At 46.0% G+C, this 12771-nt stretch overlaps 1 protein-coding gene across 3 annotated transcripts in view; it reads left to right on the forward strand.

Annotated features, from left to right (window-relative positions):
* Positions 1–12771, forward strand: part of FYN (FYN proto-oncogene, Src family tyrosine kinase) — a 493823-nt gene that overhangs the window by 239252 nt on the left and 241800 nt on the right. For 2 of the 3 annotated variants that reach the window (XM_086927332.1, XM_086927330.1), the window contains exon 3: positions 9593–9662. The exons of the other annotated variant lie outside the window; for it this stretch is intronic. The gene's annotated coding sequence lies outside the window, so the exon portion shown is untranslated. The remainder of the gene's footprint in view (positions 1–9592; positions 9663–12771) is intronic. 3 annotated transcript variants of the gene reach the window in all.

A 12771-nucleotide genomic window follows, 5' to 3' on the forward strand; every position in this document is an offset into this window, starting at 1 on the left:
TAAGTTGTGTAGTGCCTTGAATGTGAGTGTGAGGAGTTTGAAAAGAGCACGTTTGTGAATAGGAGCCAGCGGTGCTCCCTGAGGTGTGCTGTGATGTGAGGTCTATGTGGGAGGTTGAGAATAAGTTTGGCTGATGAGTTGTGGATGGTTTATATTCTTCTGGTGAGTAGCTTAATGATCCCGGTGCAGAGGATGTTCCCATAGTCAAACTTGCTTGTGACTAAGGGTGTGAGTCCCAGTTTTTCATGTGTTACTTGGGAGTCATTTGAAGATCTTCCTCTGCATTCTTCAAAGTGTGAAAGCAGGATGCACGGACAGCTTTGGCTGGTGCGGTCATGTCCAGTTTGCTGTCTATGATGATTTCGAATTGTCTGGTGTGGGTGCTGGATGTGGATGTTGGTCTGAGTTCGGATGGCCACCAGTTGGAGTCCCTTGGTGAGGTGTTCTTGCCAAAGATCAGTACTTCTGTCTTGACAGTGTTGAGCTTGAGAAAGATGGCTTTCATACAGTTAGTGACTTTGGTCATCTAGGCGGTGAACTTGTTTCTTTTGTTGGGGGTCTTGTCCTAGAGGGAAAAAATAGTTGCATGTAATCAGCACAGGAGAGGATGTTGATATTGTGTGCATGGATGACGTTGGCTAGAGGCATCATGTATGCATTGAAGAGGGTGGGGCTGATCAATTAACCCTGAGGCACTCCACAGATGAGTTTGTGGGCTTCCATGGAATAAGATGCGGGAATGACAGCTTGTGTTCTGCCCCTTAAGAAGAAGCAGATCTAGCAGCGTATGGGTCAGTGGATGCCAATCTCATGCAGGTATTTGATGAGGATGGGTTGTGAGATCATGTCAGATGCTACAGAGAGGCCCAAGAGAATAAGGGCTGCAGTGTCTCTTCTCTCAAGGATCCTGCGGATGCCAACTGTTGCGGCGAAGAGTACTGTTTCTGTACTATGGCTGAACCTGAATTCAGACTGCATGGAATTAAGGTGCTGGTGGTTGCTGAGGTGGTCAGTGAGGAGTTGGTTGATTAAATACATTAGCTCAATATGATAGGAGGGAGATGTGTCTGTGGTAGGGGACGGTGGCTGCGTCAGCGAATGGTTTCTTGAGCATGGGTGACTGAGACGTGTCTCAAAATGTGGTTCAGTCGATGGAGGCATAAAGGATGGGTGTTAATACTTCACTGATAGGAAGGAGTTTTTTGGTGTGGTGGAGGCAAGGGTCGGTTGGGGAACCGATTGAATGATGCTCATAATAGTGGTGGTTACGACGGGGGTGACAGTGAGACATGAAGTCAGGGTTTGGTCTTTGGCCATGATGGGAAGTTGAGTTGAAATGGTGACGGAGTCCATTTGAGGGTCGAAGTTGACACATATGGAGGTAATTTTGTTACAGACGAATTCTGAGAGCTTGTTGCAAAGGTCTTGTAAGGGGGTGGTGTTTCTGGAGGCGGCAGGAAGCATGATGAAATCTTTGATGGCAAAGATTTCCTTGCTGCTGTTTATGCCGGTGTCAATGTGGTCTGCAAGAGCTGTGCGTTTGATGTGCTTTCATCTGCTGTTGGTAGCTTCTTAGGGCGAATTTGAAGATGCCTTTATCCTTAATGTCTTGACTTGTTCTCCATTTGCGCTAGAGTTGTTTGCAGTGGTATTTGGTCAGCCTGAGCTAATTTGTGTATCAGCTGGCCTCTGGTCAGGCGCTTGCAATTGGGTTGCACTTGAGGAGAGCCTGGGTTTCGGCCCATGCAATGATCCAACTGTTGAAGTGTGTGATGGCTTTTGGTATGTTGCTGGTGTGCTTGGGCTGGTGTGCGAAAAGGGGGGAAGACCAGTCCTCTTCTGTGATGGTTTTCCTGCTGCAGTGGGTTCGGTAGTGGTAGGTCTGTGGCAGTACAGGATGGGCATGCTGAAACTAATGAGGACGTTGTCTGTCCAGTCATAGTTGCTGGCTTGTCAACTGTGATGTTGCTGATTGAGAAGTAAATTGAGACCTATAGGTATCCAGCAGTGTGGGTGGGTTCAATAACCTGCTGGATGAGGCAGAGGGTTCCAATGATTTCTGTAAGGGCCGTTGGTTAGGTGTGTTCTACTAAGTGGAAGTTAAGGTCACCAAGGTGGATGAAGAGGTTGATGATGAGGGGCATGACAAAGTCTGTGATGTGGCTGACAAAATTAGTTTGGGGTCCAGGAGTTCTGTATACGATGATCCTGCCTAGTTGGCTGTGATGCGTATCTTGAATGTAAGCATATCCAAGTAGCTGGTGGGGTGATTTGATTTGATTTGATTTGAAGGAGATTTATAATGCGCAAGAACAATAACCCGCAGGTATCAAGGCGCCTAACAATATGATCAGAAATTGAGACAGACGTCCTTACATATAGGCTTACCGAAAGAGGAGAGTTTTTAGGGCAGTGCGGAAGTTCTGTAAAGACTGAAGGGATCTCAGGTCCAGGGGAAGATCATTCCACCATTTAGGGGCTAGAGTGGAAAAGGCCCTGCCACCCCATCTAGCTCTTCGTACGCGGGGGGCTGTCAGAAGCAATTTCCCGGAGGAACGCAAGTTCCTTCCAGGGATGTAGTGGGAAATGATGGACCCAATTCCCGTGTCGCTATTTTTGGCGATGGCTCTGTAGGTCATGCATAAAACTTTGAACCGGATTCGATGTTCTACCGGTAGCCAATGCAGCGTTTTCCTGGCCGCAGTGGCCGAGGAGCGTCTGGGAATATCCAGAACAAATCTGGCTATGGCGTTTTGGACTACCTGTAAGCGCTGCAGGTGGCTCCTGTTAAGCCCAGCATACAGTGCATTACAGTAGTCAAAACGAGAACCAATGAGTGCGACGGCTATTTGTTTTCTAGCCTGCAAGGAAAGATATTTCCTAATCCTTCGTAGGGTGTGAATCAAACCCCAGCAGGTGGAAACAGTTCTACTCACCTGGCTGCCCAAGTCAAGGGCAGGGTCTATCATCACCCCGAGATTCTTGGCAGATGTTGTAGGGGAAGGGCATATTCCTAGTGAGTCAGGCCACCAGTTGGCTGACCAGATGTTTTCTTTCCCCCCAAACACCATCACCTCAGTCTTCTCCCCATTCAGTTTAAGAGAGTTCTGAATCATCCAATGACCAACCGCCTCCATACAAGATCTAAACTTGGAGGCGATTAGTACATCTGAATGGGGGAGAGAGACGAGGATTTGGGTGTCGTCTGCGTAAGAGACTACCTCCATCCCGAAAGATCTTATTAATTTGGCTAGTGGGGTCACATAGATGTTGAAAAGGGTCGGGCTAAGTGCCGACCCTTGGGGGACCCCACACAGCACTGGTCGGGATGGAGATAGGAACTCCCCCAGCTTGACTCTTTGTTCTCTCCCCGTAAGGAAGGAGGTCAAAAGATCCAGGGCTGTGTCCTTCACCCCCACCTCCCTCAGCCGAGATGAAAGTACTGAGGGGGAGAGGGTATCGAAAGCCGCAGTTAGATCTAGCAGGACCAGGAGGGAGGTCTGGCCCCCATCTACTGTCGTGCGGATCTTATCGAGCACGATGGTGAGGGCTGACTCTGTGCTAAATTCCCTCCTAAATCCATGCTGGGAGGAGTCTAGGCATCCCGAGCTTTCCACAAAAACAGCAAGATGCTTGTTAAGATGTGCCTCAAGCATCTTCGCTGGAGCAGGAAGCAGTGAGATAGGCCGGAAGTTTTTTAGGACCCCCGGATCCAGGGAGGCCTTTTTTAACAGGGGTTTTACTACCGCCTTCTTCCATTCTATAGGGAAAATACCGTCTCTAATGGCTAGATTCATTACCTCTAGCAGCGGTGGCAGGAGGGTCTCCCTACACTGCTTGATGACTTTCAGTGGGCAGGTATCCAGGGGAGAACCAGACTTGGTCTTATTTAGCAGTAACTCCAGATCTTGCAAGGCCAGCGGAGGGAAAGAGTCCAGGGTGCACAGTGGGGAGATGTCTGTAGTAATCATGCTCATCTCAACCCCTGCGGTGGGCGCACTGATACAAGCTCTTTGTTCCTCGAGGGCCAGGTGAATTTCCTGAATTTTGGTGTGGAAGAAGGAGGCAATCTTATCACATAGGTCCTGCGAAGGAATGACAGGATCAGGGTCTTGCAGTTTGACTAAAGAGTCAACAGTTTTAAAAAGCTCCTTCGGCGAGGAAAGCGAGGTGGTCATGGAAACAAAGTATTCTTGTTTAGCCTGCACAATCTTAGCTTTATATTTTTTAACAAGGAGTTTATGGGCTTCCTTGTTCTTAAGGTCCCAACTAGCATGCCAGAGCCTCTCCTTTCTCCTCACTTCTTGCCTAAGAAGTCTGAGGGAATCGGAGAACCAGGGGGCAGATGGTCTCTTTCTGGCTCGGCGGCGGGACTGTACTGGGGCCAATGTATTCAAGGCCTCAGTGGTGACCTGTTCAAAATGGCCGACTGCAGTCTGTACGCTGTCTAAGCCAGTGATAGAAAGGCTTGCAGCCCAGGGCACGAAGGAATCGCTATTGATATTCCTGAAGTTTCTGGCAGTTTCCATTATGTGATACCCTTTTTTGCAGAAGTCCACCCTATGGCGTTCCAAAAGAAAAGGAACCGCCAGATGGTCAGACCAAGATAGATGGATCGGATCCTTAATAGTCAGACGAGGGTCATTGGAGAAGATACCATCCAGTGTATGTCCTGCACGATGGGTGGCTCCGGTAACACGTTGCGTGAGCCCACATGATTCCAGAGCCTCAGTGAGACAGGAGGTATCAGAAAGGTCGTGCCGTTCTAAAGGATAGTTAAAATCACCCAGAATAGAGAAGTTATCTCGGCCGAAATAGGGTTCAAGGGACTGGAGGAGGTTGTGTGTAAAATGGGTTCTCGAACCTGGAGGTCGATAAACTAAGATTCCATTAAAGAAGGGACATTGCGCTTCCTTTATTGTAAAATAAAGTGCTTGAAAGCTGTCCGGGAAATCGGGTATAGGTACGATATGGCATTGTAGATGATCTTTATAAAGAATCGCTATCCCCCCTCCCACTCGACCCTGTCTATCAAGTCTGGCCAGACAGTACCCATCAGGGACCGCCTCGATTAGATCAGGGTCAGATGAATCCTTGGCCCATGTTTCGGTAACAAACACTATAGTGGGCGTTCTATCCAATACCATCTCCTTAAACATAATCTTGTTCTTGACAAGGGAGCGGGCATTAATCAGAATGCCCTCTACTCCTACTATCTTAGGACTGGATATGGCGGATTGTCCAGAGAGATGGTGGTTGGGGGCGGAGTTAGGAGGCCTAGGCGTGGAATGACAGCCACATCGTAAGGGGAAAAGGAGGTCATCCAGCTTGTAGGAATGCGTGCAGCGTTGTTTGCGAGGTTTCAAGGCCAACATTTGGTGAAGGGAATAACTGTGGAGGGAAGAAGGAATTTCACCAGAGTCCAGAGGCCAGCCGTCCAGCGCGTCCGCAGCGCGGATGGGCGCAGACGGGCTGGACTCTGGCGTGACTCCGGCGGGCATCCGGCGCATCCGCTAAGGCGTCCGCTACGCGGAGCGTCAAGTACCTTTTTTATATCAGCTAGAGCGCGAGAGCGCGACTACACACCCAAGATGGCCGCTAAGCAACCCTCGCCTCCCCGGGACCAGCTCTCAGCGTCAATACTCAGCTGAGAGCGGCCCAGGAGGTAGAGGAAGGTAGGAAACAATGATCCAAGTGCAAATACGCTTTTTAAAATCAAGCGCCTATTAAAAGCAAACGTCACTCGGGACGCGATCTAAAATGAATGTTACCCTCAGCAATTAAATCTGTGCCAAATGAGGTAAAGGAAAGTGCTGTAGAACCTCCGGCTTCCGCCTCAGAGGGTGAAGTGAAATAATTAGGCAATCACTACCAAAGCCCCTTTTATATCAGCTAGAGCGCGAGAGCACGACTACACACCCAAGATGGCCGCTAAGCAACCCTCGCCTCCCCGGGACCAGCTCTCAGCGTCAATACTCAGCTGAGAGCGGCCCAGGAGGTAGAGGAAGGTAGGAAACAATGATCCAAGTGCAAATACGCTTTTTAAAATCAAGCGCCTATTAAAAGCAAACGTCACTCGGGACGCGATCTAAAATGAATGTTACCCTCAGCAATTAAATCTGTGCCAAATGAGGTAAAGGAAAGTGCTGTAGAACCTCCGGCTTCCGCCTCAGAGGGTGTCTGTGCAGGTCTTGCAGCTGATGGTGTCTTTGAATATGATGGTGACTCCGCCTCTGGGCTTATGCTGACAGTCTTGTCTGGTGATCTTGTAGCCAGTAGGTATGGCTGTAGGGATTTCAAGTGTGGAGGTTGGCTTTAGCCATGATTCTGAGAGGAAGAACAGGTCTAAAGTTTAGTTGTGCAGTACATACCATCTCTCTGTGACGTGATTGGTTAGAAAGTCATCTTTGAGGAACCTGCATGTAAGTGTGACGTGTTGCGTAGGTGGGGATGCAGATAGCTGGTTTGTGTGAGTGTGAGCAAGTGGGGTACTGGGTGCTATTGGTGCAGAAGTGGTGGGTTTAGGGTGTGGAAAGGTGCATGAGAACTTTCAGGAGGAGCATGTAAACGCTCCCTTCGTGTTGTGTTGTGCAATGTGGCAAGCTGCAGTCTGGGTTGATAGTTCAGCAGAGTGTGGCAGGGTAGCTGGGGGACCTAGGTTGCTGGTGCTTTGCACAGTACAGGCACAGATGGGCGCAGACGGGCTTACCTTTGGTGTACCTGCGACTTCGGCTGCCATTAAGTAGGTCCTGGGCGGGGAGGCGTGCAGGGGTGGTGGGTGGTGTACAGATAGATGGTGGGAAATTAAGTCCTCGTTCTTGACTTCTTTTAAAGATATATATATGGTGTGAAACCAGTGAAGTCACATCCTGCTCAGATAGCTAATGGTAAATGCAGTTACTTCCTGCGCAGAAGGACAATGGTAACTGGCTCTTACTTTAGTATTAAAGTTTGTTACTGAGTTCTTTTAGCAGAGAAACTAAGTGGTAATCTCTTATCAAGCATGCAAGAAGACTAGAGTTTGCAAGAGAAAGAGAGACTTAGAAAGAGACTGATAAAGAAGGGGTGGATAAAAACGGGAGAGAGACAGAAGCATAGAGTGAGAGTATAAAGATAGTTAGGCATTGTACAAATTCTCCATGTGGGCTGTTCGCAGAAGTGCCTGAGCCAAATCTCAGCCCTGAACAACACTTAGAAATGTTGCAAAGGAAAAACATCTAAACTAGACGCCTTCTGTACATGGAATGTGGGGAAATCAGAAGTTTGATCGAAGTGAGGCCCTCCAAGAATATATTTTATAAACTAATATAGTAGGAAAACAGGTGTTTGAGCGTGAAATGCCTTGTGTAATATTTAAAAATGTAATGGAGCTCAGCACCAGTTTCACAGTATGAATAAAATACTCTTAAGAGGTTTTAAAGTGGATTTGTCTTTTATTCGGTAAAGGGCCCTTGACAAGTTGAAAGTTTTCAGCTCAGTATTCCCCTACTGGAATTTCCACTACAGGGGAAGGCAGTGCTTAATTTGAGCCTGTGGTTTCCGGTGCTCGGCACCAGTACTTAATTGTCAACACCAGCACTTGTGACAGTCTGCCACAAGGTGGGGCTGTCTAGTTAATTTATATCTGACCACAACGAGTTAATTCAATATACATTAAAAATGACTTTAACTTGCCGCCCAAGTCATTCTTATACCTTTTGGGACCTGGATTAGTCCAAATTGTCACTTTTTAGGAGTGTGATTTATTTATTTTTATTTTATTTATGTGAGCTAGACCCGGAGGTATCAGAGCGCTTTACATAAGGTTCCACAAAATTACATCAGTTACAAGTTACATCAGTTGCAAGAAAACATTTCAAGAACGTCGGAAGACTAAATAAATGGAGCTTAGAAGGGAAAGGGGGTGGGGAAAAGGTATAGGAGTGAGAAAGGATGGAGATAGGATGGATGGAGAGACGAAGGAGAGTCTGCCCAAAGTCCCGCTGGGTAGGTGACGGCCGAGGGGGAAGTCCACACCCCTTCTCCTCTATAGCTATCAGGTAGCTCCACCGAGCATCAGTCAAGAGGCTGGGTCTCAACGAGAAAACAATTAAAGAGCAAAGAGGAGGGATAAGTGGAGTTTAAAGAGAAAGTGGGTGGAGTAAAGGGGTAGGAGGGAGAGTACGATGGAGAGACGAAGTAAGGTCTGCCCAGTGGCCGGCTAGATAGGTGACAGCCGAAGGGGTAGTCCACAGCCCATCTCCTCCATTGCTATCAAGTAGCTCCACCGGGCATCGGCAAAAAAGCTAGGTCTCCATGGTCAGAGGTAGGATTCACAGATTCGGTATCCTGAAGGGTAGGCCGGATGGGGGATGTGTTTGAGAACTGAATGAAGTCATTTTTGGTTTCTCAGAGGAGTGTCATGATGTGATAGGGAACACAGTGGTAGCCGTCTTGGTGTCATGATTAGTAGTTGTGCTGTTACTGTCATTGGCAAAATGGTAGGGGCAATGTGTGGTTCAAGCTGAAGTAGCCTCCAGGCGAGAGCCCTGGCACATATGTTTTTGCAAATTAAGCACTGGGGGAATGGTGTAAGGAATCGGCAACACCCGCCAGCCAAACAGATTCTGATTATGGGATTTTGTGGGGTAAAACATTCTGGAATCTGCAATACTGCACCAATTTCCACATATTTTAGCACAATATTTCACCCAAAGATGTGAGCTGCTTTGAGCAAAGGAAATATCTGAGTCAAATATTCCAGATACGCAGAGTTGCAGTGGATCTTGTAATTCCAGTTCAACTGGTAGCTTCCATTCAGGGTTACATAGGACTTGTAATGAATCCACGGATATTTATGGTATAGTAATTACTAGTACGCTGTTCTGAAATCTTCATCGGCCAGTGATAATGCTTATTCTTGAGTCAAAATGACTCGCGTTAAGTCACAAAAGCCCTGGCCAGTCCAGGCCCTGTTTAGCTGTGTGTGCACTTCTGGGTTTATGAGTGTGATCCATAAGCACTGCCTGAGGGTCTCGATCATGCAACCCATACATTTTCACCTATTGCTTTAAAGCTCTGTATCATATTCCTTTAAGCTGTTCCTCGGAGGCCGCCATATTGACCTACTTTTTTTCCTCAGTAATTCATCTTTCTGATCCCAAAATATTTTCTTAATATCTTTTTAATTTGCGTCATTATTTAATCTCCGCCATTTTGGGCATGCAGTTTGTTCTGTGTGACGCTTTCCAGTTCTATTGCGTTATTTATTGAGTGTTATAGGTCTTTGTGCCCCCTACGGTTAGGACAAAACGCATTTAAAACATTTGTAATGGGCAGACGACTTATAATGACTGTTCGAGCAAGTCTTTGAACGTGAGAACATAGACGGAGCGTCCGCCATTGTTGCCCACGGCCTAGTAATTAACAAAAGGACATTCTGCCTGTGTTCATGTTCGCACTCCACAATGGGCTAGCAGGGCTGCGCGCGCTTTTAGTGAGGAAAGCTGAAAGACATCCAGATCATGCCGCACAAAGGCACCGGCTAAAATGATTTATGATGCATATTTCCCTTGCCGTACAACTTCCTGACGTGGGCTCTTTTTTCTTGCAGGACCTGTCTTCCATCTCTTTTAGGAGCGATGTGGTGTATATAAAATTACCTTTGTTTGGGGGACAGTCTGGTAAGTGTTCATACTTTCAAAGCTTCAGTGTGATTAAACCAATGTTGTGTGTTACATTATGAAGCACAGTTTTTATGTAGCATGCATTTATAATTCCTTTACTTCTTGGAGTGACTTCTTGGAGCTTTTGGTTGCAGACTGATGTTAACGGTTGTGGGTAGATGTGATGGCGGGCCTGTTTGGTGGAAGCATTCTGATTCACCCTTCCGCTTACTGGTGATAAAGCCCATAGGGCAGAGATTTCCCCCTTGGTGGTGTTTCATAATGGGGATCTGATTGTGCGCCCCTCCAAACTAACATGTGTCATATATTGGTTCTGGTCTGGTATTTAAAAAATGCTGTAAGGTACATGCGAATGTGCTTATTGTTCGTATCTTTGAAATGGGAGTATTGAAGGAAATCCCAAACAGCACCCTATTCACACATATGTAGTTGACAGTTGTCCGGTGTGCTGAACACAAGACAGAGTGAACACGTGTTACAGTGGCGCATTTCACAGTGTTGTGCATCAGTGCTTACCAGTAGCGGCTAGAGTGTTGACATAGGGGTGGGATGGGGGCGGGTAGGGAACAGTGATGGGGTGGAGACAAATTAAACAGGCATTTGCAATGCAATAGCTCTCGCTTTTTGCAGCACTGCACTCCACTCTACGCCTCTTCACTCTACTCTCAAACAATATACTCTAAGCCACAGCATTATGTGCCACTGCACTTTACGCCAGTGTACGCCACTCGGCACCACTCCAGTCTACGCCACTCCAATCTGCAACAGTGCACTATACACCAGTGCACTCTACGTCACTACTTTATACCACTACTATTTGCACTCTAGCCTGCACCACTCCAATGTACCCTGCACCACTCCGTTCTACACCACTTAAATCTACTCTGAAACAATGCACTCTATTCCTCTGCACTCTATGCCACTGCACTCTACGCCACGCTACTCTATGCCACTGCAATCAACGCTCCGCCACTGTAATCTATGCCACTCTGCTCTATGCCAGTCTACTCTATGCCACTGCATTCTACCCTGTACCACTCCACTCTACTTTAAAACAACCTGCTCTTCGCCACTGCACTCTATGCCACTCTACTCGAATCTATGCCACTGCACTCTATGCTGCCCCACTCTATGCCTCTGCAGTCTACCCTATGCCACCGTATTCTAAACCACTGCGCTCCACGCCAATGCACTCGACACCACTTTACTCAAATCCAATGCACTCTAAGCCACTGCACTCTACACCAAAGTACTCTGCACCACTATACTAAACGTCACTTTACTCTAGGTCTCCCTACTCCCTCTACCCTCTACTATACTCCATTCTTCGACACTCCACTCCACTCTATGATGTTGTACTGCATTAAACTTTCCTCCACCAACACTCTTCTCCACCCAATGCCACTCCACTCTACAGCACTCTACTCCACTCCATGCCATTCTATGACATTACTCCACTCTACGATGCTCCACGCCACTCCCTCTTTGCACTCAATGGCAATTTACGTCACTCTATTCTATGACACACTACGCGACTCCACTTCACCCTATGCCTCTCCATTCTGACACTCTACTCCACACTGCTCTACGACCCTCTTTGAAAAGTTTGGAATGGGTGTTTGGGAGTCCATAGCAGTCAAAGAGGTTTAGGAAGAGTCAGAGAGTATTGGTATGGACAGAAGTTCAAGGGGATTCCTTTTTGACCCCCGTGTAAGTAAAGATTATTATATAAATATATTGAGACACAACCACAAATCTAACTTTATAGCAACATGTAAATGCATTGAGGTTACGTGCGAGACTAATAGGAGATCCTGATCAATTTTCTTTTTCCTAAGAATAAGAACCATGTGCCTGATTTAAATTTTGATGTATCGATACACTGTTAGAAGCGTGATGATATATTTCATACGCCTTATTGCAGGTGGATTATATCCTAATGTTCGTGTAAATAGGGGGATGGGATATCCATCACATCTGTGAGGGAGTCACCCATCTTCCAAGCTCTAAATCTGACCTTTCATGTGCAATATGTCTTAAAAATGTCTTCGATGATGGGGTTGGTCTGGGGCATAAGGCAGTGAATATGCAATACTCTTCACCATTGCACTTATCATTGATATAAGGAGTCAGTTTATGTTCCTAGAGGCCAGTATGAAATTCTAATTGTGAGTGCAAAATTTTTGAATATCACATTACATTAAATTATTAAATGTATTAAAATTAAGTTATACAAGATTTTGCACAATGTTTATCCACAGGTGACTTGTTTGCTTAGGCAATGTCTTGCACATGATATTAAATACACGAATCTGCCTCTTGCTGGTGGTTTGTCTGATTTATGTCCTTTCGTGAAAAGAGTTAGTCGAGATACCAACGATCAACATGTGCAATTTTGGTTCATTTTCACATTTTGCAAAGTAAAATTTGCTATTTCACTCACCCCAATTCTATTTGTGCATTTTGTCGAGAAGCCAGACCGCACATTACATCATTCTTCGGAAGGCTCAGATTAGGGTATTTTTTTATTTTTTTTAATTTTTTTATTTGCATCAAATGGGCACAACAAGACAAGTCAAAAATAAAACATTTCGGTTTACAAAAGAAATAAAGAAATGTTCAATAACTACAGTAAGCGATTATAAAACATTGCAAAGGCCATAGCAAATAAAAAGGTCATACAAACATACGTTTTTAGAAGAAAATTATTGAGACATAAATAAACCCCAAATTCTATCAATTTTTCGTTTAGCCTGTAGACCCCTTGAATCAGCAATAACAGTCTCCATATTATATGTTTCCTTAACTAGGCTCCACCATTCCAAAACTATTGGTGGGTTTTTTTGAATCCAGGCTCTAGCAATAGTTAGTCTTGCACATGTAATTAGAATATTCAACAGATCTCTGAACGCACTATTACCCCCACTGATGCCCACCAACACATCAGTATATGAGAATGAAATGGGTTGCTCAAGTCTATCAGCAATCACCTTAATTATTCCTTCCCAATATTCACTAAGGCGTGGGCAAGAAAAAAACATGTGGGTAATATCCGCGCCACTCAGGTCACATTTAGGGCATTTCGTGCGATCAGAATAATTATTAT

This window comes from Lissotriton vulgaris, chromosome 6 (genome assembly GCF_964263255.1).
Source record: "Lissotriton vulgaris chromosome 6, aLisVul1.2, whole genome shotgun sequence".
NCBI classification, from domain to species: domain Eukaryota; kingdom Metazoa; phylum Chordata; class Amphibia; order Caudata; family Salamandridae; genus Lissotriton; species Lissotriton vulgaris.